Genomic DNA, 27,229 nt, shown 5'->3' with positions numbered 1-27,229 from the left:
CCTCAATTGGAGTATTGTGTCCACTTCTGGACACCACATTTCAAGAAATGTGGAGAAACTGGAGAAGGTCCAGAGAAGAGCCACAAGAATACTTAAAGGTCTAGAGAACATGATCTCTGAGGGAACACTGAAAGAACTGGGTTTGTTTAGTTTAGAAAAGAGAAGACAGAGAGGAAATTATAGCGGTTTTCAAGTACCTAAAAGAGTATTACAAGGAGGAGGGAGAAAAATTGTTCTCCTTGGCCTGTGAGGATAGGATAAGCAGCAATGGGTTTAAACTGCAGCAAGGGAGGTTTAGGTTGGACATTAGGGAAAATTTCCTAAGTGTCAGGGTACATCTACACTGCAGCGTTTTTCAAGAAAAACTATACTTTCGTCCACACTGCTATTGCGTTCTTTCGAAAGAACAGAGAGGTTTTTCCGATAGTGGTAAACCTCTTTCTACGAGGAAGAAGCCTTTTTCTGAAAAAGCTTTTTGGGGAAAAAGGCATGCGTGAATGCAGAAGAGGGAGTTCTTTCAAAGAAGAGGCCTCCAGGAAATAACACACATGCCCCGGTGGCCACTCCATCTATACTAATCACAACTTAAATGTGAGAGAGCATCCAATCAATGTGCATGCTATCTTTTGAAATAAGCTTTTCTGGCATATCTCTCCCGGAAAAGCTTCTTCCGAAAGAAGCTTGCAGTCTAAACATAGCCTCAGGGTGGTTAAACACTGGAATAAATTGCCTATGGAGGTTGCAGAATCTTCACTTCAGGAGATATTGAAGAGCAGGCTAGACAGACATCTATCAGGGATGGTCTAGATGGTGCTTGGTCCTGCTGTGAGGGAGGGGACAGGACTTGATGACCTCTTGAGGTCTCTTCCAGTTGTAGTGTTCTACGATTCTAACCTAGCCATAAACATGCACACAGCCCAAACTCTTCCCTAGCTATGTCCTTTTCAAGTCTAGTGGCAAGAAGAAATCTACTAGGCATCTACATTATTCAGTTTTCAAAGACTTGTAACTCAGTCCAAGAAAAGTTACTCTGGAACAAATAAAATTGCTTCACTTGAATGAAAGTTTTTCATTTTTCCCAGACTTTCCAAATATATTACAGATATTTTACAAAAGCAAATGATGGAGACTTTGCATACCCCTACTGAAGCAAGCCACTTAGCTATACAAATTTGGCATTTCATGTACCAAATGTGTTTTTCTTTATTGAACAAGAGTTAGTCAATTATGAACGGAAAAAGAAAAGAAAAACTCAATCTCTGATATGATGCAATTTATGTGGTCAGAAGGAAGTGGGACAAGTTGTTCTAAATCCATGCAGATTAGTACATTCTGTACAGCACATGAATACTTAAAATGTGTGGACATTTTAAAGCACAGATTTCCCACTAGAGAGAAATGTGCACCCTTCTTTTAAATAAACAGCTTTAGATAGGTTCTCCCTACCTCAATATGCATTCCTTCCCCTTTCCCCCCCCCCCCCGCACCCTCAATTCCCTCCCCCACATTTTAACAATTAAAGCCCAAAACATCATGGCATGCCTATTTTCCCTAGCACTATATGCATAATGCCAAGCAGGACTGCAAAGCCACTCTCCTTTTTAATCCTCAGTTCATCACCCAATAAATAATTGACCAGTATTCTACCAACTCCTCAGCAATTATTCATACTTATCAGAGGACTATTTCATAAAGCATCTTAAACACAATTAAAACCAGGAATATGATCCAGATCACTTCTGTCCAAGTGAATCACCACAGTGTCAGAGAGATCGTGCCTCATCAATCGCATGCAACCGTGTGGGAAAAGTGTGACGCCCATGCAGGCCACCTATGTTCACCCAAATGAGCCTGAAGACAACAGTCCTTATATCATGGTGAGCTCCATGCTCTCTCACAAACATTAGCAACCTTGTGATTCTGAAGTTGCTCGGAATCCACCTGCTGGCAACCATAGCAGAGCACATATTTCTTCTCCCTCAGTGTTCAAGGAGCTGACTAGGGTATGGAACAGCTGACTTATGGAGAGAGATTAGTAAGACTGTCCCTTTACCAACCACATATCCCACACCTATTATTATGCTGAATTTTTGTTCAGCTTTTTAAAACTGTATTATTTTAGTTTTAACATTTTAAGAGTGATTTTAAGCACCACCTCATTTCATAATGAAGAGGAAGTTACCACACAATATAGAATAATATTTTGCCACCTCTTGAATACTGCATACAGACCTCATCTCAAAAGATATATACTGGTATTGGAAAAAGTTCAAAAAAGGGCAACAAAAATTATTAAGGGTTTGGAACGGGTCCCATATGAAGAGAGATTAAAAAGACTTGGACGTTTCAGCTTAGAAAGAGGAGTCTAAGGGGGGATATGATAGAGGTCTATAAAATTATGACTGGTGTGGAAAATATGAATAAGGAAAATATATTTACTTGTTCCCACAATATAAGAACTAGGAGTCACCAAATGAAATTAATAGGTAGCAGGTTTAAAACAAACAAAAAGAAGTTTTTCTTCACACAGAACAGTCAACCTGTAGAACTCCTTGCCAGAGGATGTTGTGAAGACTAGGACTTCAACTGGGTTCAAAAAAGAGCTAGATAAATTCATGGAGGTTAGGTCCCTCAATGGCTATTAGCCAGGATGGGTAGGAATGGTGTCCTTCGCCTCTGTTTGTCTGGAAAGGGATGACAGGAGAGGGATCATGTGAGGATTACCTGTTGTGTCCCCTCCCTCTGGGGCATTGGCCACTGTTGGCAGACAGGATACTGGGCTAGATGGACCTTTGGTCCGACCCAGTATGGCCGTTCTTATGTTCTTATGTTTAAATAAAACGTATACCTTCACATTCACATTCAGAGACTCCTAGTGTAAGTAATCGCTTTTTTTGATGCGAGCCAAACAAATATCAGAGTTCTGGAAAGCAAGTACTATTGTAAATCCATCTTCAATTACTGATTAAATGTCAGCATCCCCATTCCTTCTTGTAATAAGAAGTAACAGCTGCATGATAGGTTTTGATGCCTCGAGGGAAGAGTAACTTTCATTAATCAGCTCACGGTGAAGAGTTCCTTCCTGCACGTCAGTGTTTGGGCTAAAATTTCTGAAAGATGGGATTGCTTGAATGTTGTTTGTGCGCATCTTTCCTCTAGTGTTCAAAGTCTATATAAACCAAGTTTCTGTAAGAGATTAGCAGGGAAAGTAACCTGTAAAGACCACAATAACGTCCGACAAAGGATCCCCAATATAATTCAAGAAGCACAGACTTCCACAGATGTTTGACTACTTGATAACCCCATATTTTTTTAATCTGAAAGAAATCTTTACTTTGATGCCAAGTTCCCTAAATCCTGTTCTATTTAGCTTTATACTATTCAATGATCCACAAAGCTGGTAGCAAGAACATGCCATAGTTTAACAGCACAATTCCTGCAAAAGCAGCTCCTCCTCAGTTAAGCTGTTCTATTTCCCCTTAAATGTTACATGCTACTTGGCAAAGCTTATGTTTTTATTTTATTTATATTTGCCCTCAGAGCCTCGATTCAGATTTTCTTTTACTGGGGGGGGAAAAAAAAAAAAAAGCCCAGAAACAACCTTATCACTTCTTTCAAAAATGAATAACGGGCATTAAAGTCGGGGGAGGGGACAAAACAACTGCCTAAACACTGGTTACAGTCGTCACCCTTTATTATCATGTCAAGCTGTCAGACTGAAATCCACTATAAAAAAAGGACAAGGAAAAAAATCTGACAGTAATTTATACAGTAAAATTCTTAGCACTATACAAATAACATGGAACCCATTTGGTTCACCGAGCAGTTTTATTCAGAACAGGGGGGAAGAGGTTTCTTTATATGACTGAAACATTTCTTAACAAAGGCTAATGCACTCCTGTACAAGATGCTATCCTTCCCGCCGCACCCCTTCCCCCACCCCCTATCACCACCTTCCATCCCCTTTCTGAGGCATTTATAGTTTCCCAGGTTCTATGAAGGGGGATTATCCAGAGTTTGGCTGCTGTTCAGCACCCTCTCAAAGTACCAAATTTCTGGCCACGAAAAACATATGATGGATCAGGAAAACTGATCTCCCCCATGAAATCTGGTCTTTTGTGTGCTTTTTGTATATACAAGAGTATACAAAAAATTCTCAAATTGGGAGTCTTGAACCAAAAAAGGGTAATACAAGACTATTGTAGGGGGCTATAGTGTATTGCTACTTTTCTGCACTGCCAACAGAGCTGGGCAGTTGGAAAGCAGTGGCTGCTGGCGGCATGCAGCAGCACAGAAGTAGGGGTGGCATGGTATTAACACAGCCACAAAATCTGCTATTTATGCTGTGACCAACCCATGAAAAATGTGTTTTCTCCCTAATTTAACTAGACCCCTATCACTGAGTATAGGGGGGGGAACTGCTTGATATTTGAACGTCATGTTGCCAGAGTTGGTGAGAAATAGAAATGCAAGTGATTAAACATTTAAACCCCAGAATTTTGCAGACAATACCATAATCATTAGAACTACACAGACAGACATTCGTCACAATATTTTTTTATTCAAACTCTCCAAGTGTTTTACAAAAATTAATTTTCACATCTTTGTGGTCCTGAAATGTATTAACTATTTATGCTAAGCAATCTGTTCCACCTTGTATTTGGATGTAACTATGACTGGGTGTCTGCCCTACACATGCTCTTTAAGGGTTAAAATCCAGCCTTGGATGAGGCCTAAAGGGGTGGAGCTGTGGATCCAGCAGCTGCAGCTGATGGCAGCCAATCAGGGCCCAGCTGAGGGCCATATAAATAAAGGCTCCTGGAGTGGAAGAGTGATAGAGATGTAGCCGTGTTAGTCTGGGGTAGTTGAAGCAAAATGCAGGACAATGTAGCACTTTAAAGTGGAAGAGACAGACTCACTTTTGCTTTGGCACAGGAGGGACCTGGCTGCCAGAGAAGCTGAAGGCTTCCTGCCTTAGGGCAGGACTGGGGAAAGGCAGACAAGACTGGAAAAGCTCTGGCCAGGTACACTCCCAGGCTGCAGGATCTGAATTAGGGATGTTAGGACTAGTTGACTATCTGATAAGCAAATGCTTATCGGATAGTCGACAGAATAATTGACTAGTCGCTTTCCCCCTTCCTCCGCTGCCTCTATCAAATAGAGGCAGCACGGAAGTGGGGGTGGGGAAAGAGAGGGGTACTTAAAAGCGGCAGCATTGCAGGGAGCCTGGTATCCTGGGCCCCGTGCAGCGCTGCCACTTTGAAACGCCGCGGCAGCGTTTCAGAGGGACAGCACCATACATATGACTCCAGGCTCCGAGCGGCGCTGCCCCAGTAAGAGGCATTTGTGGTTGTGAGCCATGCCCTGTTACAGTGACACTCTGAGTTAGATTCCCAGACCTGACCAGTTCTGTGTAAATCTGAAAGCTTGTCTCTCTCTCTCTAATACGCTGGGACCAATGCACTAACAACAACACTGCATATATTTTAGAACACATATTTATTTTAGAATCCAGACACAGCTTATATGGTACTGAATATTAAATTAAGGTGAGGTTATATATTTTCACAAATGTGCAATACCAAATCTATTTGCCAATAAAAAGTATATTTTTCTCTCTTTTGAGAAGAAAAGAAAAGCCGCACAATCATGTGCACACATACATTCTGCAATAAATACAATTCTGTTGGCAGCTCTTGTTACTTCAATACTGCTACCCAAAGAACAAATTTAATCCCCTGTGATTTTGTCACTACCCATTGGCCAGGTAGTATCTACCTATAAAATTCTATCACATTAGTTTTATAATTATACTAAATATGTATAATTGTAATCAGAGAGTCCACATTAAGTTATGTAAACAAATATAAAACATTCCAAGGGACAATAAAACAACAAGCTTTAGAACTTCCTGTTGGCAGTGTCCTTTGATTACCATTAAGAGATAAAAGTACTATAAGCCTCAGCAGCATTTCTATTTCATATTCTGTTTCCTCTATAACACACTGAGATGATACCAGCCAGAGCAGGTATTCATTAAAAAATCCATTATATAATCTTATATCCATGTACACTTAATATACATTGCATTTAATTTTGCTTAAGGAAGAGAGGTCAAAACACATGTAGCACCATAATTTCTAAATCTGTCCTTTAATCCCATTCCTCCCTAACTACAAAGGTGAAAATCTAATAGATCTAGCCCTCCAGATACTAGCCATACAACTCTAAAATGCTCAGTTACACTTGTGCCTATGCTCCATCACATAAAATGGGGAAAGCAACGTATCTAGGCAGAGGTGATCAGTAGCAATGTGTGCTAGATTTTTCCTTGGATTGTGGGCGAAGGAGGAAAGTGATCCGGCAGAAAGTAACTATTCCACTGGCTTTGCCTGCTCTGTCACCTTCTAGATCATGAACCCTGATGCCATGAAGTACCTATGGGCTAGGTCTACACTGCAAGCTTTTTGCACAAGAACGACTGTTCTTGCACAAAAACTTGTGGAGCGTCTACACTGCACATGCATTATTGTGCAAGTAAATTTACAATAAAGTGTTGGAACAGAGGGCTTCTTGTGCAAGAGTTATTCCTCTCCCCACGAGGAAAAAGCCCTCTTGCGCAAGAAGGCAGTGTGGATGGGCAATAGGGGTTTCTTGCGCAAGAGAGTGTCCGCAACACCATGGACGCTCTTGCACAAAAGCACATAGCATTGTGGACGCTCTCTTAAGCAAGACCTTTTGCACAAGAACTCTTACACAAAACAGTTCTTGTGCAAGAAGCCTGCAGTGCAGACGTAGCCATAGAGTGGAGTTCAGACAGTAAAAAGGGAAATGAGATGGGAGAAGCGTGCCACAGAGCAGGCTTTTCCCAGTTCCTTTCCTGTCTTGCTTCCCCTCCCCCAAATTCTCCCAAATACTAGAAGAAAGGAAGTGTTATATCATTTTACTGGTGGGGAATTGAGACAGAGGCAACTTGCCTAAGGTCACACAGGCAGTCTATGAAAGAATCAGGAAATTATTCTCTTCAGGGCCACTTAGGTGCCTTAATCACAAGGCCACCTTTTTCTCAGAGTCATTCATTCGTCCAATAAAGTAGATTGGAAAGGACAGAACAGACTAAATATAAAAAGAATCTGTTTCCTAGCTCAGGGTTTTCTTGTCTTCAAACTCCCCTGTAAAGGTGTGGGGTCCAAACGTTATTTCTTAAAACGCAACTTGTGCTGTATCCAACTGTGTGGTTTATAATGTTACCATTCCACAAAAGACGAGATTGGCTTACCGGGAACGTTTGAAAAGAAAAGACAAAGTGGTCAGAAATGCAATATGTTGGCAACTAAATACAAGAGGTCAAGGCCAGTACATAAAAGCCGCAGAAAAAGGTATTCCAAGGCCCTTGCATTCTTGCATTTTAGTTTTGTTGTCAACCCTAATGGAACATTTAAAAAGCCTCTCAAATTTCTCAGCAGTGTCGATAAACATGCCCATTATACTGAAAAAGCAAAGGGAAGAATTTTCTAAAAAAGATTATTGATATTAGTATGAGACTTACAAGTGCTTCAAAAGCACTTCCTAAAATCATAATAAGGGGAACTTAGGGTATGTATACACAGCAAAGTTATTTCAAAATAACTGCCGTTAGGGAAATTAATTCAAAATAGCGCTGCGCTTATTTCGAATTTGGTAAACCTCATTCCATGAGGAATAACGCCAAATTCGAAATAGCTATTTCGAAATAAGTGCTGTGTAGACTTATTTCCCAGGGTGCCGTTGTGGACTTCCCAGCCTCAACCAACACCACTCCTCTCCCTCCCCCCTCCCCAGAGCCCTTAAAGGGATTGACTCTGGCCACACTGCCTGTGCCAGCTCCAAGCCTGCCAGCCCAGAGCCAGCAGTCACTGCACCTGACCCAGTGGCCCCAAAACATAAGCCAGCAAGCCATTGGCAGCCAGCCCTCCGCCGCTCCCCAGGAGCAGTCTGCCAGCTCCCAGGAGCATCCCAGGGCCATGAGAAGATGGGCGCCTTCCTGGTCCAGGGTGGAGATCATGGACCTTATTCAGGTTTGGGAGGGGATGCCCCCAACATCCATGATCTCTGCACTAGATGGAGGAATGCAGCCATCTATGACAGGATGGCTGCCAGCTTAGCCACCAAAGGCCACATGCGACCCCAGGAGCAGGTTAGCATGACAATAAAGTTGGTCCGACGAGACCCCCAACCCTGAGCTTCCCCTCCCCCTTTTCCCCTTTCTTCCCCCTTCCAGCTTCCTCCTCCCAGGTTTCCCCCTCTCCTCTCATCTCCCCTCTCCTGCCTCCTTTCCCCAGTCTCACCGGAGTTTCAACCGCCCCCCCCCAATTTTGTTAAATAAAGAGAGTTTGTGTTCATGAAAATACATGTATTTTATTTGACATCAGGAAGGGGGGTTAGGGAAGGGTAAGTGGAAGGACGTGAGGGAGGAAAGAGGCACAAGCCCCTAGTGGGGCAGACCAGGGATACTGTTAGTGCTCCTCAGGATGGAAGCTCTCCCGCAGGGCCTCCTGGATACTGACAGCTCCTCGATGGACCTCCCGGATGGCAGCCTGCAGAAAGTGCAACCAGACTTGCAGCAACACGTCCAAGAAAAGCACCAGAGTGACAAGGGGCAGCTCCGGCTCCATGTTTCAGAGTGATGTGGTGTCCCGAGTGAGGGCAACCAGAGCACACAGAGACAAAATACTTTGTTATCCCTCATCGAGGAAATAGGCAAGCAAGCAGGGAAATCTGAGAACCGACTGTCCGGAGGGGGAGGGTCCCTTTAAGCACAGGCCTCAGATAGCCTCAGGCAGCAGCCACACAAAGTAACTCCTGAACTGATGCCCTGCCGGGACTGGTTCCGGCCGGCCTTAAATGCGATTCAGCATCCACTCAGCGTTGACGCACTATTTCGAAATACATTTTGTGTGTAGACGTGTTATTTCGAAATAAGATATTTCGAAATAACGCTGTAGTGTAGACATACCCTTAGAGATTTTTAGAAGACAGCTGCTACAGAAGTCCAAACAACTTTACAAATGTCATTTAAGCTTCACCACAACCTAGGAGGTGGACAAGTATTACAGCTATTAGAAAAATGTTAAAATAAAACCAGAAGCAAACATACATTAAATTATACTTAGAGAGCAGTTGCAAGAAAAAAACCTCACGATTTCCAACTCCCAGTCCTCCAGAATCTACCAATACCTTTAGTACTACAGCTAAACTTATAAGTATAATTTTTTGCAATTTTGCTTCTTTTAATTTTTTTCCCTAAGTGGTGTCCTATAAACAGTCCATTCCTCCGAGACAGATATTTATCCACAATGTCCATTAACGTTACATAGTTTTGGAAGCAGAACAGAAATGTAACATCTCTGCTGAACTTTCCCATTTTTAGATTTAAAAACAGTTTTACTGGGCTTAAAACTTACACTTTTAAAAAATATCCTGGACCCAGAGTGATATATAAGAAGTTACATGCAATACTATCTCTCTCCTCTCATCACAGCCTTTGCTTTGGACCATTTCATCTAGGTACATCACAGTATAGAGTCTAAAACTTGGGGCAGTTGATTGCATTTTTTTCAGATTGAGAAAAACCAAATTATTGTGGCCAGTGGGGAGAAGACTCTAGTTCTCCTATTGAGACATTATTTAGTATATAAAATTGTGATTGCATCACAATTTAATTCTCAGTATGAACCTCTGCCAATGTCCCAGGCTAATATTACTACATAGCAATAATATAACGTTTTTCATCTTCAAAGAATTTTAGAGTCTTAATGCTCTCCTTAAATAAGTAGATAACACAAATTGGCTCTTTTACGTAATAAGACGCTGCAGTTACCTATACTGTGCTTACAGGTGTTCTTTCTATATGGTGGGCAATTTAAAAATTGGGTTGCAATTGGAATTGTGAAATCTAAAGAATAACCAGTCAGAAATTATAAATACTCTTAGAGATAGCAAAATATGCCTCATTGGACACATGTAGCATACACAGTTCAGATACAAAGGATAATCCCACTCTTTGATATATAAAAGCTTATTGCTTTGTGGGCAACAATACATTTCATATACAGAGCCTGCATTTGGATCTCTAAAAGATAACCTTTGAACTCTAAACTTCAGAGTATTGGTTATTACACCACTTACAGAACATACATACAGCCCTCCACTTTCTCCGCTTTGGTATAAGCATTATGCTTTGGTTCCTCTATTGCTTGCACAGATTTTGTCTTTACTGTTGTTCCATAGAAACTTGTATTCTCCTACAATATGTATCTGGATACATTTTGAACACATCTTACCACTAGTCTGGAATCAACTCTTTATTAAAGACCTAAGGAAAACTAGTTAACTTAAAAAAATGCTGTGGATGGTTCAGGGGAAGGAAGGAAGAAAGAAATTGATGTATGAGCCCTTGTATTGTACTAACAAACTTGTTAGGCTCTGCTTCTTAATGTATACACAACATGCCTCAGATGGATGGCATGTGATTAGGTTTCATCACCAAATTTATTCCACTGGTTGGATCATTAGCTTGTCTGGGCCCGGGCAGGTTCTGCTACTATGATGCTAAACATATTATAGCTGCACAAAGAAATTCTAAAGATTTCAGGGTCACCCCTTGAGCTTTACACCTCAGTTTATTGTGTGTGCTTTCATTTACTTCTACTGACTCAGCAAAACTGAACAGCAAGCAGTACTGTCTTATGTGTTACTTTCAGATATTTCAAAGACTCATTATGGTATTATCTCTGGATATTCAAGCTACAGATAAAACATTTTAAATGTTAATGGTGATGAGGAGAGAGGCTTTTCTAAGCCTTTTCATTTAACTCATTTTCACAGACAACATCCATCAAGACTTGCATTAGTTTTCTGCTTTGAACAACCTATTTACTGAATATGGCTAGAATTTTCTTAGCACTGAACATTTACATTTTGCAGGTAGTTTCCAAGAGAAAGATACCAGTACTTGACTAAGTATCCAAATAAAAATAGAAGTTTTGAAGTACACTCAATTCACTGGGCTTTTCTAGCAAAATAAACACCAAAGAGCAGCATATTTGCCTGACTTTTACACATACTTACTGAGAATAAATTAAAGGTGATAATTATTTCCAAAGGTTTCTAACTTTGCCCTTTCCATTTTTCTCCTACCTGATTAGGGATTCAACTAGCTAAAGTATGACAAGGTAACTACAAAGGCTTTAGACCATAAAAAACCTGCTGAGATCCTGAGAAGCATCCTGAAATATCATCAGAGAACCTACATCCAATCACATTAAGAGTACTGATGTGCAATGGAAATAGCAATTCTCTCAGGCAAAAAAGGCATGAACAATTTTATTGTTTTGCTAAAAATATTCATAAAGCATTTCACGACTAGGAAATGCACTTTATAAGTCTTAGCATTTATCAGCACCATGCTCAGCCAACCGTTTCTAACTCTGTCTCTTATAAATAATGAACGACAGTATTGCAAGTGGAAATTATATAAATATGTGTAATTGTTACAATACAAATAAGCATATATCTTTCTACTGTAATCCATTTCACTCACCAGCTATATGCAAATTGATTTGAATACGATGACCCCCGCACCCCCGGTCCCCAGATATACCTTTTTTCCTTTTAAATAGTCCAATGCTAAATATTTTGGCAAAAATATGCTTGTATTAAAACCTTTTTTAAACCTAAAAACTAATTTATCACTGTATGAGCCATATTGTTATATCACTGAGAATCTTGGATGGTGTAAATATTCTATATTTTAATGTACAGAGAGCATACATTCTAAAAGATAACATCTAGTGGTAGTTGTTCAGAATTACAATTCAGCATGTTGGGTAAGTCCTTTAATGTAATACTAATTACTGAAACTTCTTTTAGGACTTTATTTTACAGTAGGGAGAAAGTGGCAGGACAGTATCAGCAATTATGATACTTGTAGCCAAACCAAGAAACTTCTATCAGTATTGGTTGGATTCAATCAGCTTTCTTGGTTTGGATGCATTATTAGGATAGAAGAACAACAAATTACAAAGTATGTTTACCAAGGAATGTTTTCAGCAATTACAGGGTCACCCAAAAATATGGTGGCATATCACCACCAATGATGCACATAATCTTAATATCCAACCAGATAGTCTTAGCGACCTAGCTAGATATTCATGGAGGTAGCACTTGATCTACAAGATGGCTACATCTCTTTGAGATAAGCCATGGTACTGGTTAGAATGAGGAGACAGAAAACCTGAAATCTTGGGTGAAACTTCCAAAAAGTAACTATCAATGAGCTATGTAAGCATTCAAAAGGGACATTCCAACTTTTGAAAAGAAATTAAAGCAGATATGTTTAGCTTGCTATTATTGCCAGTGACATCTATGATTACTGTACCTGAAAGAAGCCAAGGAGGAAAACTACCTTTGCCCTCTGACAAAAAATACCTTTCATGGTTTGGGAAATTGCAGAAACTGCTGATTAACATGTTTAATCAAGGACTCATGCAGGGCACAAATTCCAAGCAAAGGGAAATTCCCCCTTTGTCAAGCTATTTAGAATAGTTCACAAGCATAACCACCAGTGGCAGCCGGATAAGAAACAAGGCATAAACCACAAATTGGTTGTGTATTCCCTAATTAGACTTCACCAACCAAGTATCAAGTGTGGAATTCTCAAGCATAGTAACAGCCTTAAGATTGAGTCGCAGACATTGAAGCTTAGGCATGTCAGTCTATCTTGCTATCCTGGCAATCCTGTCTTTGTGGGTTTTGGTGTAAAGGACCATCTATCACAACAATACACAGGTTATTCCTTGTCTCATATAACCAGTCACTTTCCTCAGATCAATTGCACCTCTGCTCATACATAAAAGGCAACACTTTTAGCCAATCCTGTAATAAACTAAAGATTGATTAATAAGAAAAAGAAACAAGATAGTTATTTACAAGGTTAAAGCAAGTAAACACACACAAATGTGTTAGTCTTAGGCTTCAAAAAAAAACATATTACAGCAGCTTCTTTTACAAGTGTCCTTTAAGGCTAACTCAAGCTAAGCAACTTGTGGATCCTTTGCTTATGCTTAAAAATAGTGCCCTCTCTAAATTCCAAGCAGCATAGTGATAACAATTTCTTCCTGACAGGAATTTTTACTCCATTTGCCCAGAGTTCAATCTATGATAGGATGAGTGTTGGGGATTTAGGAAAACAAAGGTTTTTTCCACTGATGGTCAACAACCTTCTTTTGTTGGGAAGAAGACACTTCTTGCAGTAAACTAGTATTTCACACTTGGTAATGCTTTTCTCCTCACTGTGGGGTTTAACAGTTTTAGCAAACATTTTGTATTGTCAGAGCAGACACTTAAAATATTACCTTATAACATAAAATACAGGTATTATAAGATTAGTATATGCAGCATCCTACAAGTATTTAACACAGACTAAACACATTCTCATAAATGTAACTTGACTGATTTCTAATTACATATGCCACCACTAAAAATCAGGCCCTCTAAATTAATTTAGTCTCACAGATCTTCCAAACAGGGGTGAAAAGAGAAAAACAAAAACTTTAGGTGAAATTCTGGCCCCACAAAAAAGTCAATGACAAAATTGTCATTTACTTGTACAGTTGCAGAACCCCTTTAAGTGACAAGATAATGTTCTAAAAATACCACAGTTATCGGCAGTGGGAAATCAGGATTGTTTTTATTTACTAAACTTTATTTTGATTGTGTCTCTATTTAAAAAAAGACAGCAAGCCCTTCTGAATTTTCTGGCATCCATCGTCCTCTGCTCTTGACCATTATATCCGTTGTATAGAAAGAGTTAACAAATTTCAGCCACAGTACAGAAATAGTAATGAGATGACTATGCAAGATTCCAACATTTTCAGGTATCTCAATTATTCAGGAGAGTCCCAACTAGAATACATATAAATCTAATCTAGCAGGAGGCATAATTATTTAAAGTTATTGCCCTCTTCAAAACAGAAATAGACAATAACCACCAAGAATATAAAAATCTGAAAATCCAAGGCTTTTCCCATTTTTGGCATGCCCAAAATTAAAGTGGCAATTTTTGTGACATTTTGGTTTTTCAATTAAAACCCAATAACTTTTGAAGAAAATTATCAATTAGGTAACAACAAAAGATTTGTAGTCTCCTAAGTTTTTTCTTGAAAAGAAAATATTTCCCACCAGTTATGAATCACATCCCTAATTTGAAGTACCCAAGAAATGAATTTAAAAAATAAAGCTTTTGTTGAAATCTTGAAAATTACTCTTGCAATCTTGCAATACAAAGTAGACACTGATCTCCAGTTATAATAATTCATCCGTGAAGAATCTATGTTTCTGGCAAATCTATTTTGCTATAACCCAAGGAGAGTGGCAAGTTTGGGGAGGGGAATGGTAAATGATGGCTGAATAGTTCAGAATGCTGGTGAAGGAATAAAGAGCCATCAACTGCAGGACACCGGTTCAAACTGGTAACCATACTACTAAAAGGTAAATGGCTGTTCAGTGGCTTATGTGATGGCCTCAGTCCCATTCCTAGTAGACATCTTTCATGAGCACCCAAAGTATATTGAAAAAGAATACATTTAAAACCCCAAACAAACCTCCCACCGATGTAAACAGGAATGGAAGCTCTCACAAGAATATAAAGAATTGCCCTACTGGGTCAAACTAATGGCTTATCTACCTCAGTATCCAATATCTGAGAGTTGGTTCCAGAACTCCAGTGTGAGCATACAGAACCAATGCAGGTGGAGTGATCCACACCTGTCTTCCCCTCCCGGTTTCTGACAGAAGTTATGGATCATCCCAAGCATGGGACTGTATCCCTAACCATCATGGCTAACAACCACTGATGATATATTTTCCATCAACTCATATAAGGGTTCTTTTGGTTCTTTTTCAATCCCATGACTAAAAGTGTTATCACAACAACCCATGATAGGCAATGAGTTCCATTAATTAATGTGCATCATGTAATAAAATATTTGCTTACTTGTATTCAACTTCCTGCCTACTAATTTCATTGTGTGACCTCTATTCTTTTTTCCTAGATCATGACTTTACATGCCTCTATCATCCTTCCCTTAGTTATCTCTCGTCTTCTGAGCTGAACGGCCCAAATGTTTTAAGTTTCTCCTCGCATGGAAACAGTTCCATACCTTTGATCATCATTGTTGCTGTTCTCTGGAAACTTTTCCAGTTCCACTACATCCTTCTGGAAATGGCTTGACCACAACTGGACACAGTATTCAAGATGTGAGTGCTCAATGGATTTATATAGTAGCATTATAACTGGGACCAACATCCATCTTACCCAATACAAGATAGACATGGTCTGGTAACCATTAAAAACTCAACACCTATCTCAAATTGCCACAAAGTGCCATCTAAGATTTACTTACTATTAAATGTGGTAACTACTATTAAATCAGTTTTTAAATGTCAGCTAAACATTTTCATTTGTAACAGTGTTAGCATATTTCCTATTTAAGTGCTTAAATGGACTCATGAGCCTAATATAAACAGTGATACAGGACAATAAATCAGGATATTTCCAAAGGTAATAACAGTATTGCATTTTCTAAGCAGACTCCATCTCAAAATATGATGTACAGCATCAATTTCATGTGTATCTTCCAACACTGATGCTTATGTATAGAGCAGCAACTGGAAATAATGGGGGGTGAAACATATACTAATATACATTTCCCATTATCATTGAAACAACCCAACACACGGCAAAAGAAAGAACAACATGTTAAGCATCTCTGACTAATGCAGGTTTTCTTTTCTACCATGAAATTTCCATACCATAAAGTAATTCAACAAAACTATCACATGAATTATCTAGGAAACACATTAACCGAGTGTCTGCAAAACAGGCCTGCTCCTGAACCATTTATTTTTCTTTCCCCTAGCATGAAAATAAGATTCTTCTTTCAAAATTACAAATCCAAATTAAAAAGTGTGTCCCAGATGACAAAGAGTTTCACAGCATGTCTATAACTTTTGCCTGCCCTTCTCTTTCTGAAATTCCAAATTTTGACACTTTGAATGTTTCCAGAAGCTCAACAGCACTTTTAACAACTCCAGGCAGCAAAGCCATTACAAATATAAGAAGCCTGCACTGTACACATCTGTTTGGAAGATCTGAAAGACCTCTACTCTAATAAAGCAATGGGGAAGCAAGATACATGTAATAAAAATAATAGAACACACAGCCTATTGCACAAAGTTGGTTTTTTACAAACACTGCAATTTTACTACAGAAGATAAGCCATAATATTTTCAGTATCCACAGAAGGAAATTTTACCCTCATATGAAAGGATTTCCTATAAGTAGCAATGTTTCAAATAGACAAACAAGCAAGGCATAAAGTAACCGATTAATCCTTCATGTGTAAATGACATCCCATTATAGAATATATTTTTTAAAATCCTCCTGCTCCCTAGGACAACTAATTTTATTTCACTATGTTATACAGTAATAAAAATGTCATTTATCAGTCATATCCTACAGGGAGTATGTGTTGCTACACAGTAATGATAACAAAATACATTTTGCAATCATGATAACATGAAATATCAGATGAGCCTAGAGTGACAAGATGTGCTAGTTTAACATGTCCTGGTTTTATAGGGCATTCTCAGCTGCTTATATTAAAACTGAATTTCTGCCCTGTTTTCTGTACAGTCTTGGGATATCTAAGTGCTTGCAGCATGTAAGAGCACCACAGCCACACTGCTTCTATCCACCACCAGCTGTTCCTTGCTCAGCTACTAAGCAGAACCAACCTACATTCACAGGAGGAGAAAATGTTTCCTAATAAAACTCTAGCAAACATTGCAATTTCACTTCATATTCCCTAAAGTATTCAGGTCTAACAGAGACCTCCCTGTGTTAGATGCCACACTTTGGGGATGAGAAAATGGTCATCTCTCTAGAAATTCCCAATAAATTTTAGTACTGGCAGCCTGAGAGCGCCAGCATACACATCATTCAAATAGAAATGCCCCATGATCTCTCAACCTTTTTCCCTTCATGTTATAGATAAGTACTTAACGAGTTAGTCATCCTGTTCCCCATGCCTCCTACCTCTCCAACAATGCCGAAAAAAACTTAAAAACTGTAGTTCCCATTCAACAACACAAGAAAGCAGTGACTTTAGGTAGTACAGTGAGACACCTGTGTGCATGCTATAATTATTGGTTACTTCAACTTGAAACATTTATTAAATTTATATTCACATGCCTATCTCATCTCCTGGTCCTTTTCTGCATCATTAAACAGTCACGCTATCTGTCTGTGTTAAATCATTTATAATAAAATATTCCACAACTAATTGTTAAATGCAAGCTCCCAATGCCTTAGAAAGATCACTAGTACCCTGGCACTTATATGAAGATAACAACTCAAATGGGAACTGATATAGTGTTGCCTAGTTTTGCAGACAGTTCCGGGTCCTCTGTTGCCACTCCCAGCTTTGCCAGGCTCCAGCAGCATGAAAATAGCAAGGATCAAATCAGTTTCACAGCTGCTATTCAGAATCCTGTGAGGGCAGCTGTGAATCTGTCAAGGCTCATGACAATTTCAATCGGCTGCTCTTTGAAAAGGCTATTTTATGACCAACAGTAGAGACAAGGAATGGAGTTCCTCAGAATGGAAGAAGGCTCCACAAATTAAAAAAAAAAAAAAAAAGGAACTGGAGGGGGCGGGGAGGGGGAAGGAGTACAATAGGGAGCCAGCAAGCTCTGGAGGAATAGAAAGGACAGAAAGCTCCATCCCTTCCCTTCCAATACTTTAGGGGAGTTTCACATTTAACAGGAAACCTACTATGCAGAGACAGATATGAAAGACAAAACTCTCACATGAGGTCCAAGAAAAGCACATTGAAAGAAATCTCTTCCTATTTGCTGACAGTTACTGGGGTCTCCACAAGAGTGCTGCAATCGAGACTTTGTCTTAAAGCCACCCTCAACTTCTGTATCCATCTCTGGTTCATAGATATCTGCTCAATTTTTCAAGCTCTATCAGTTGTCTTTACAAATTACATTTAAAGCTCATCAAATACTGAAGACTATTGTGAAGACAAAGTTAGAAAAATCTACTCTTTATCCACAAATACTGGTGTACTCCGAATAAAACTTGACATAATTACAGTTCAAACAACGAGAAATTTTCAAAAGGAGATGCTGGTTTTGAAGACAAGCTGCAGCAAACAAACTTGAGTGTTGATGCATACAGTCGTGTAAAGTTGTTCTTTTGGTTTTTGGTTATGTCTTCCGACTAAGCCTTAATGACATTTCCAATTCATCTTATTTCTTTTAACAAAGAAAGAAATAAAGCTCGTCTAATCTCATCATTGGTTCAAGAGGATTAGTAACATCTGTGTTCATTTTCCTCAATCTCTACTAATGCATTCCCATGTTTCTGAAAGTAATGAACCTGAACAAACACTTAAGGAGGCACCATCAATAAAACTTTACTTTCCCATCAGAATCTTTTAATCTATTATATTAAAATAACATATTTCTACAACTGAATGAGATTAATCTATTTTTCTCCAGTTTATTTACTTTGTGCATTGTATATAGTCAAAACTCCTGGGCTGCATCTAGACTGGCAATTTTTTCCGCAAAAGCAAGTGCTTTTGCGGAAAAACTTGCCACCTGTCTACAGTGGCTGCTTGAATTTCCGCAAGAACACTGACGATCTCATGTAAGATTGTCAATGTTCTTGCGGAAATACTATGCTGCTCCCGTTCGGGCAAAAGCCCTCTTGCACAAATGCTTTTCCGCAAGAGGGCCAGTGTAGACAATGCAGTATTGTTTTGTGCAAAAAAGCCCCGATCGCAAAAATGGCGATTGGGGCTTTCTTGCACAAAACTGCATCTAGATTGGCATGGATGCTTTTCTGCAAAAAATGCTTTTGCGGAAAAGTGTCCATGCCAATCTAGATTCTCTTTTCCGCAAATGCTTTTAACGCAAAATGGCGATCGGGGCTTTCTTGCGCAAAACTGCATCTAGATTGGCATGGACGCTTTTCTGCAAAAAATGCTTTTGCGGAAAAGCATCCATGCCAATCTAGACGCTCTTTTCCGCAAATTCTTTTAACGGAAAACTTTTCCGTTAAAAGCATTTGTGGAAAATCATGCCAGTCTAGACGTAGCCCTGGTGTCTGTGGGTCTTTCACAACACAATAAAGGCAAGAAACAACATCACGTGCTTTTAAAAAAAATAGAATAACATTGATATTATAGGGGGAGAGGTTGGGACGGCCAGTGAAATACCTAATAACACTCAATGCATTTCTTTTTAATTAAACTAGACTGAGTTAACAATATTTTTCCTAAAAGGTAAAGGAAAATGTAATAGAAAATGTAATCAAAATGTTCATTCAAACAAGAAGAAACCTGTCTTAAATTTAAGAGTTCTATAACAAACAGGAAGCTGTCATCTTGATAATAAGAGACAGGAAATGCTTATCAGCATCTGAACATATAAGACATTTAAAGTGGTTTCTAAGAGTTACCAAGAGTTCATAGAACAATTTTTGAACGCACTTCATATAAAACTGCCTTATAACAACTCACATGCATTTAAATGCCACACACTATTTGGAGAATGGGACTCCTGCTGGGAAGCATCAGTAACATGCAAGTCCCAACTGAGAGGCTGCACATTGTAATGAAAATACTAGAACACTTGTTTCCAAGAACAGAATGGATTTCATAGCATATGTTCCTAATGAGTGAATACTTAGCAAAACAAAGACCAGAAATACCATTCAACAGAGGGTGAAAGCTGATGGGTCCTGCAATGAAATGGGGCCTGTCACAGTGTAAAGGATGGAGACATTCCCCAGGGGACAATAGGTAGCTTCCCCCAAGAGTCTCTGGCACCCACTGGCCAGCTGGGAGAGAGAGAGAGATGCAGACTGACCAGCGTTCCCCACCTCCCAGGATGTAGCCCAACACAGGGGCCACGTGGAGCCTCTTTTGGCTCCATTCCAGCAGTCCACTCTGCCCACCAGACTTGGGAATAGAAACCCAACCTGACAGATACTGCAAGTCTAGCCAACTGCCTGTTTAGGGGGATCAGGAAGGATTATTTTCTTCCATGGGACAATTGGCAGAGGACCAAAGAACTCTTTGCAGCATCTGCAAACCACAATAGGTTAATCTACAGGAAAGCATTTAACCAGGATGGTGTTCTTTACTTGTCACAATTGTGGTTGGGATGTGAAAGTATAATCCTGTAAATGGTTAACCGATAAGCCTGGGCTTATCTGCTAATATTCACAGTTACATGCAGGCTCCTGCCCTGCTCCTGGTGAGCCGGCTGCCACTCCATCCTGCTGCTTCTGTATCAACTCACCAGAAGTGAGGCTGCAGTCAAGAGCAGGCTACTGCCCTGCAGTTCTGCCTCTCACAGAGAAGCTGCTTAAAAGTCGACTCCTGGCATGCAGTGGCTCCCAAGGAGCTGGCTGCTAACCCATGCTGCTACCTCTGTATCAGCTCCTGGGGAGCCAACCGCTGACCCACACTGCGGGTGAGGTTAGCCACGTAACTGCTGAAATTGTCAGTGGTTACATATTTACTCAATTACCCGATTTTTAACATCCCTAATTTGTATCTAGTTTCCAGTGTGGTTAAAAGAATAACACAGTTCCCCAAGGTAAAAGGTCTGTGATTCTGGTGATGGGCTTATATCATAGGGTAAGACCTTGTGAATTCATGGACCAAGGTTAGGCCTTGACACCTTCAGGGACTACGGTCTCCACCTTGCTACGCCTCTTGTCCTGTTTGGGGGAAGGGCGTGTTTAGAACAAAGCTGAAGATAGTCTACCCTGAATTGTCGGTTATGTGGTAAGAAGCCCTGTAATCCCATAGACTCATGCATCTGACGAAGTGGGTCTTTGCCCACGAAAGCTTATGCTCCTACACTTCAGTTAGTCTATAAGGTGCCACAGGACTCCTCACCGCTTTTATAGAATCAACAAAATGCCTGGTATAAGAGAGCATGAGTGTATTGTAGTTTAATAAAAGCTGTGGCCTGTGACTTAATTCCATGCATGTTCCTGTCCTCATTTTTCCTCGGTGTTCACATCATTTCAACAAAATATCGGAATATACTTACACAGGCCTACCTACATCACTGCTTTTCACTCTTGCAGACAGGGCCCCAAACCCCATTCCTGCAAAATGCTCATGCAGCCAAGGCACTGACTTCAATGGGGGTAATGGACACCTTCAGACACCTGTCTGAGAGGAGCTCATTGCAGGATCAAGGCCTAAATCTGACAGGCAACAAGTATAGGGAGAGCAAAAAGGTCTGTCTAGGACAGTCTTAAAAGCTACTTGAGGAAGGGTATGTACTAATGGATACACAGCAAGAATGGCTAAATGAGCTATTTTCTTTAACCTTCTTCAATTATGAGTAACACTCTTTTCTCAAGACAGGATGGACTCAATTATTACAGCAATGGTGCTTAGGCCAGGATTGATGATAAAGTAGTTAATGCCTGAAATTAGCAGGATGAAATCCAGCACTTAATGCTGAAAGAAGCAACAAGTGAAAGAGAGAGACCATTCAAAATCAGAGTTCACTGAACTGATGGATAAAGACCAGCAGACACAATAAGGGAAGACCTGTATTAAAAAAGAGAGCTTGAGATGATCCAAAGCACCACAGACCTGAAAACCTAGATTAGGAAACCTTAGAAAAATCAAGCACAACCATGAAGTTGTCAGTGTAATTAGACTGTTCAACATGAGTTTACAGAAAGGCTTATCCTCTAGATGAGAGCTACATATGACTAATCTATTTAGGTAGCACCCAAGATCAATATAGGCAGTCTCCGGGTTACGCGGATCCGACTTATGTCGGATCCGTACTTACGAACGGGGCTTTTCTCGCCCCAGAGGACGTGGGCGGCGGGGACTGCCCAGACGTGCTGCGGTCCCGCCGCCCGCGTCCTCCAGAGCGAGAAAAGCTGCACCGCGTCTCCCTGGTCTGCTGGGGGGGATCCCCCCAGCAGACTAGGGAGACGCGGAGCAAAGCCGCGGAGGACACGGACGGCGGGATCGCCCAGACGCACCGCGGTCCCGCCGCCCGGGTCCTCCGCGGCTTTGCTCCGCATCTCCCTGGTCTGCTGGGGGACCCAGCAGACCAGGGAGACGCGGAGCAAAGCCGCGGAGGACCCGGGCGGCGGGAACGCGGCGCGTCTGGGCATCTCGGTCCCGCCGCCCGTGTCTCCCTGGGTCTGCTGGGTGGGGGGCACAGCTAGTGCGGCCCCCCCCCCCAGCAGACCAGGCTTTTCTCGGGGACGCCTGTGGTAGAGCAGCTGGGACGCTGCTGGTTGGTCCTGCAGCGCCGCTCCTCGGCGCTACTGGACCAATCCGGCAGCACCCCAGCTGCTCTGCCCCAGGTGTCCTGATTCAGCCGCTGCTGGTCAGTTTCAGCAGCGGCTGAATCAGGACGCCTGGGGCAGAGCAGCTGGGGTGCTGCTGGGTTGGTCCCCGCAGCGCCGACGTGCGGCACTGCGGGGACCTACCCGGCAGTGCCCCAGCTGCTCTGTCCCAGGCGTCCAGATTCAGCTGCTGTTGATACTGATCAGCGGCTGATTCCAGGAAGCCCTGGGCAGAGAAACTCTGCCTCAGGCTTCCTGTAGTCAGCCGCTGGTCAGTTTCAGCAGCAGCTGAATCTGGACGCCATTTCCGACTTACGTACAAATTCAACTTAAGAACAAACCTACAGTCCTTATCTTGTACGTAACCTGGGGACTGCCTGTATATGGTCTGCAAACCACTATGCTTAAACTTTACATTACTTCTTGATTACATAAAACTTTTCAAGTTGTTGACTGCAGTCATAATGGAGAAAACTCAGAATGGGAATGAAGCTACAATAAGCCACTTAATAGTTAAGGGAACTCCAGCTTTAAGATCATGCTCATTGTATACCCTTCATTCATTATAGCTGCAGTTCATTTTGACACTTATTTTTAGTAGTAAATTATCAATGTGCATGTTGGTCAGTCATTTTCTCAGCCCAAAGAAGATGATATAATCACTGTTCTGGTCAATTGTAACTAGGAAGCACATTAGCATTTCTTAGTGTATTTACACAATAATAATGTTAAAAAACATAACCACACATTCGAAATAAAAAAGATAGAACAACGAAGCAGCAGTTTACTCAATAAAAGCCTTAATAAAAGCATATCTTATCAACAAATAGATAAGATATGCAGATGATACTTCAACTAGTTTTGATGAAAAAATAACTCCCACTAAGAGTGCGTGTGCTTCCTCTAGCCCAATGGAATTCAAATCTAAGAACTGTTCACAAAATCATGAAGTGAAAGGCTGTCCCTGGCACAGTGCTAGAACTTTACCAATCAAACACAACACACTTCATTGCGCCTGGAAATAAATTGGTTTCCTGTGTACACATTTCTCTAGTCAAATGGGCTACTGCATTCATCACTTCTGGAATTTCTTTAAGAATGAATAACCACATGGGGATTATAGGTACACTTGCACCACTGATTAATCCAGAAACAGACAGAACATGTTCCTGCTACCATGATTTGAGTCTACTATAGGCTACTAAAGGCATGCTGCCTTTAATGTGTACTAAATCTGATGGAGTTGACGGCTGGATGAGAGAGCCTAGATTTAATTCCCCAAGCACAGCATATTAAAGTATACAGTGCATGTCTAATTTAGATTTTTAAAACATGTTAGAACATGTTAGCTAACGTAACATCTTTACATTCTAATCCAGTGGAGGCCAGAGTGTTAGATTGTTTCTTCAAGGCAGGGAAATTCTAAATAGTCAAGACAAAGGAAATACAGGTAAACTAAACCAGGACTCTCTGGTCCAGTAACATCTGTGGTCCAGCAGATGTTGCCAGACCAGAGAGTCCCAATGGAGGGCTGGTGGGACTGGCAGGAGGAGAGTGGAGTTGGAGGACAGGCTCTGTCCAAAGGCTGGGCCAGGTCTGGAGAGAGCCATAGCGAAGGGCCAGAAATGACCTCCCTGGAGCTGGCAAAATCCCTCATCCAGGAGCAGTTAGGGACAAGGGAGGTCCAACCTGCATTTAACAGATGGGAAACTGACACACAAAAAATTACAAAGTCCAAAATTTTCAAAAGTGCCTACTTACTTCCAATGTAAATCAGGCTATCTAGTCTCACAAGCTGGAAAACCAAAAATCAACACACTCTAAAATTACTTCAAACACTACTGTAGTTGACTTGCCCAGGATTACACAGGAAGCCTGTGGCAGAACAAGGAACAGAACCCAGATCTCCTGCACCAGGTCCAGTTCGTGAACCATAAGATCAATACTCCTCAGAAATTCATCAATGTGTGCAGGACTTATTATGAAACACAGAAGTGTAAATAACTGTAGTGCCCTTCAGCATTACACATAATCTTGTAAATGAACTAGGAAAAATTATACTAGTTAATCTCCATGTGGCATTAAAATGTTGATTGAAAGAAGAGCTCAGGAAGTAGAAGAGATGGAATTCCTTTATACTGAAATGAGAGTCAATGCTAATAACAAAGTTTTAAATTGTGCAATGTTTATTAGCCTTAAATATTAAGAAGAAACTATATGGTGTGGAAATGTATACCTAATTCCAAAAAGGGGCTGATTTCCGTAGTCTCAAAGCTTCATACGTTTTGTATATTTCCTGATTATATCATGTTCCACAGGAATTTAACCATGTAAAACTGGGATGGGGGAACCTAAGTCCCAGTGGCCGGATGTGGTTCCCAGCTTGATGAATCCGGCCTCCGAGGCTCAGGGCCCCTCCCAGCAATGGGGAGCCCAAGCTGGTGCTCCAGCCCTCCTACCACCCCACCATAAGGCTGGAGCACACAAAATCTACTAAAATAAGTCCCCGAAGGCTCTGGTGTGCAAGGGGAACGTGAGGAGTGTCTTTCTCCTTCCTCATCAGGGGCCATGTGACTAAGGATTTGGTTTTTTGCTTCTCACTTGTGTGCAGCCCCTGACTGATTTTTCTGTGGGTCAGTGGCCCCCGACCCAAAAAAAGGTACCCTGCCTCTAATGTAAAAGCTAATTTGCAAGTACAGATAAAGAACTACATATTTATTAAGGGAACAACTTAGATATGTTTCTGAAACATTTGTGAGTAGTTGTGAAACATAACTGAATTTAGATCTACACTTTAATATCCAGCATAATATTAGTACAATTTATATCCTGTCTGATAATAAACACAAACTCTACACAGCAAGCTAATCAAGGCCATAAAGAACTCTAACTTTAGCCACGCTACAGATAAAGACAAGGTTAATAAAATCTACCCAGTACCAACCATGCCATTAATTAGTAGACAGCATGGCTTAAGGAAAAGCTGACAGATGGCGAATGAAAGAAAACTAGGACAAGTCCTCAAACTATTATAATGCTTAGAAAAGACTACGTGTCTTGCCATTCAACAGGTATTACACTAATAGCACCTTTACCATTTTGATCATTGAAAATATTTCCTGATATGTGAAATGGAATCAGATACCTATTCCCTTGAGAGAAAGAAGCAAATGGCTAGATGTTAATTCCTTTACTTAACATTTAAGAAACTGAGAACTGCTCTGAGATTTTGCATTACATAGTTTGTATTGTCCCAATGAGTGTTCTCGGAACGATTTTACTGTTGTCTCCCAAGGACAGCCACAAAATGTGATGAGTTTCTATTCAAAGTATCCCAATGAGCAAAATATGTGCTAAAAACATAAACAAGGTTTCCACAATTTTAGGTCACTCTATTCCATATATTTAAAATATAACTTCTTAAAATTAGTAAATAATTCCTTTTATCATAAGTTAATTTAAGATTTTGGATTAATATAACACTCTATTGCATTTATGGTCTGACGGCACTGGATGGAGGTAGGTATTATACAAGATTCTCCACATAAGCGTCAACATGCAATAGGAATAAAGCTATGATTTAGTCACAACTAGTTTATAAAAGTCATGGAGAGGTCATGGACAATAAACAAAAATTCACAGTCTGTGACCTGTCCATGACGTTTACTCACGATACTTGTCATTAAATGGGTCACTGCTAAGGAGGACGCTGCCGAGGGAGCTGGGATACCCTGGGCCAGTAGCACCAGCTGCAGATGCTCTGGCCTGCCAGCAGTCCGTGCCTGCTCTAGCCAGTGACCTGCCTGCCTGGTGCCACAGACCATGGCTGTTCCAGCAAAAGAGTGCTGATGGCAACCACTGGAGCACTGGCTGGTGTAGCTGCTCCTAGGGTCACCTGAGTAGCTATCCCCAGAGCCAGTTGCTTGGGTGGCTCTGGAATCAGCCACATAGTCGCTGCAGAAATCCCAGAGGTAGAATCAAGTCATGGAATCTGTGACTTCTGTGATCTCCATGACTGACATGGAGCCCAAATTATGAATTCTGATCTCACTACACAACATCTCAACTATTTTAGTCTTGAGCTAAGGCTTAGAGTCATTATAAATAATGGGCTGATTTTCAGAAGAGGACAAATATCCACTGGGAACCAGAACACCACTACTCTTACCAAAGGTGAAACGGAGGAATTTCAAATCTTTGATGCTCGGGGACTTAATGCTGGAAATTGACACTATACCAGGGAAATCTGACTCCTGACATAACAGAACTAAATTCAACCCTTTTGACTCTTTTAATAGATTTGTTGTTTAACCAAAGAAAGAATTATAGCTATTAGACTACCCCAGTCCAAACCCTAACCAAGTAAAATGGAGTCTTTCAATTGACATCAATGGGGTCAAGACCTAGGATCTACCAAGACTTTTCTACTGCCTGCAGCAATGTTTTATTTCTTGACTTGATTAGATAGAAGATTCCCCACAACCTCGCGCCAAACAAAGACACTGAGAGGAGTGCAATAAGTTTATCTGACTAAAGTGTACTGTCAATTAGAAACCTACAGTGCCAAATTACAGGTATCAATAGAGGTGGTTTTGGAACAGACTGATAAATTAAACAGTAACAAGTCACCAGGACCAGATGGTATTCATCCAAGAGTTCTGAAAGGGCTCATATGAAATTGCAGAACTACGAGCTCTGGTACATACCCTATCACTTAAATCCAACCTCTATCCCAGAAGACTCAACAGAATCATAGAACAATAGAACTGGAAGGGA

The 27,229-nt window shown here is 40.7% G+C and overlaps 1 protein-coding gene across 2 annotated transcripts in view; it reads right to left on the bottom strand.

Moving 5' to 3' along the window:
- JAKMIP1 (janus kinase and microtubule interacting protein 1) overlaps positions 1-27,229 on the bottom strand; it is a 161,386-nt gene that overhangs the window by 123,873 nt on the left and 10,284 nt on the right. The gene's annotated exons all lie outside the window — the stretch shown is intronic.

This window comes from Pelodiscus sinensis, chromosome 4 (assembly GCF_052426305.1).
Source record: "Pelodiscus sinensis isolate ZL-2025 chromosome 4, ASM5242630v1, whole genome shotgun sequence".
NCBI classification, from domain to species: Eukaryota; Metazoa; Chordata; order Testudines; family Trionychidae; genus Pelodiscus; species Pelodiscus sinensis.
The sequence above is the reverse complement of the archived record's forward strand: the minus strand, read 5'-3'. Positions and strand labels throughout refer to the sequence as shown.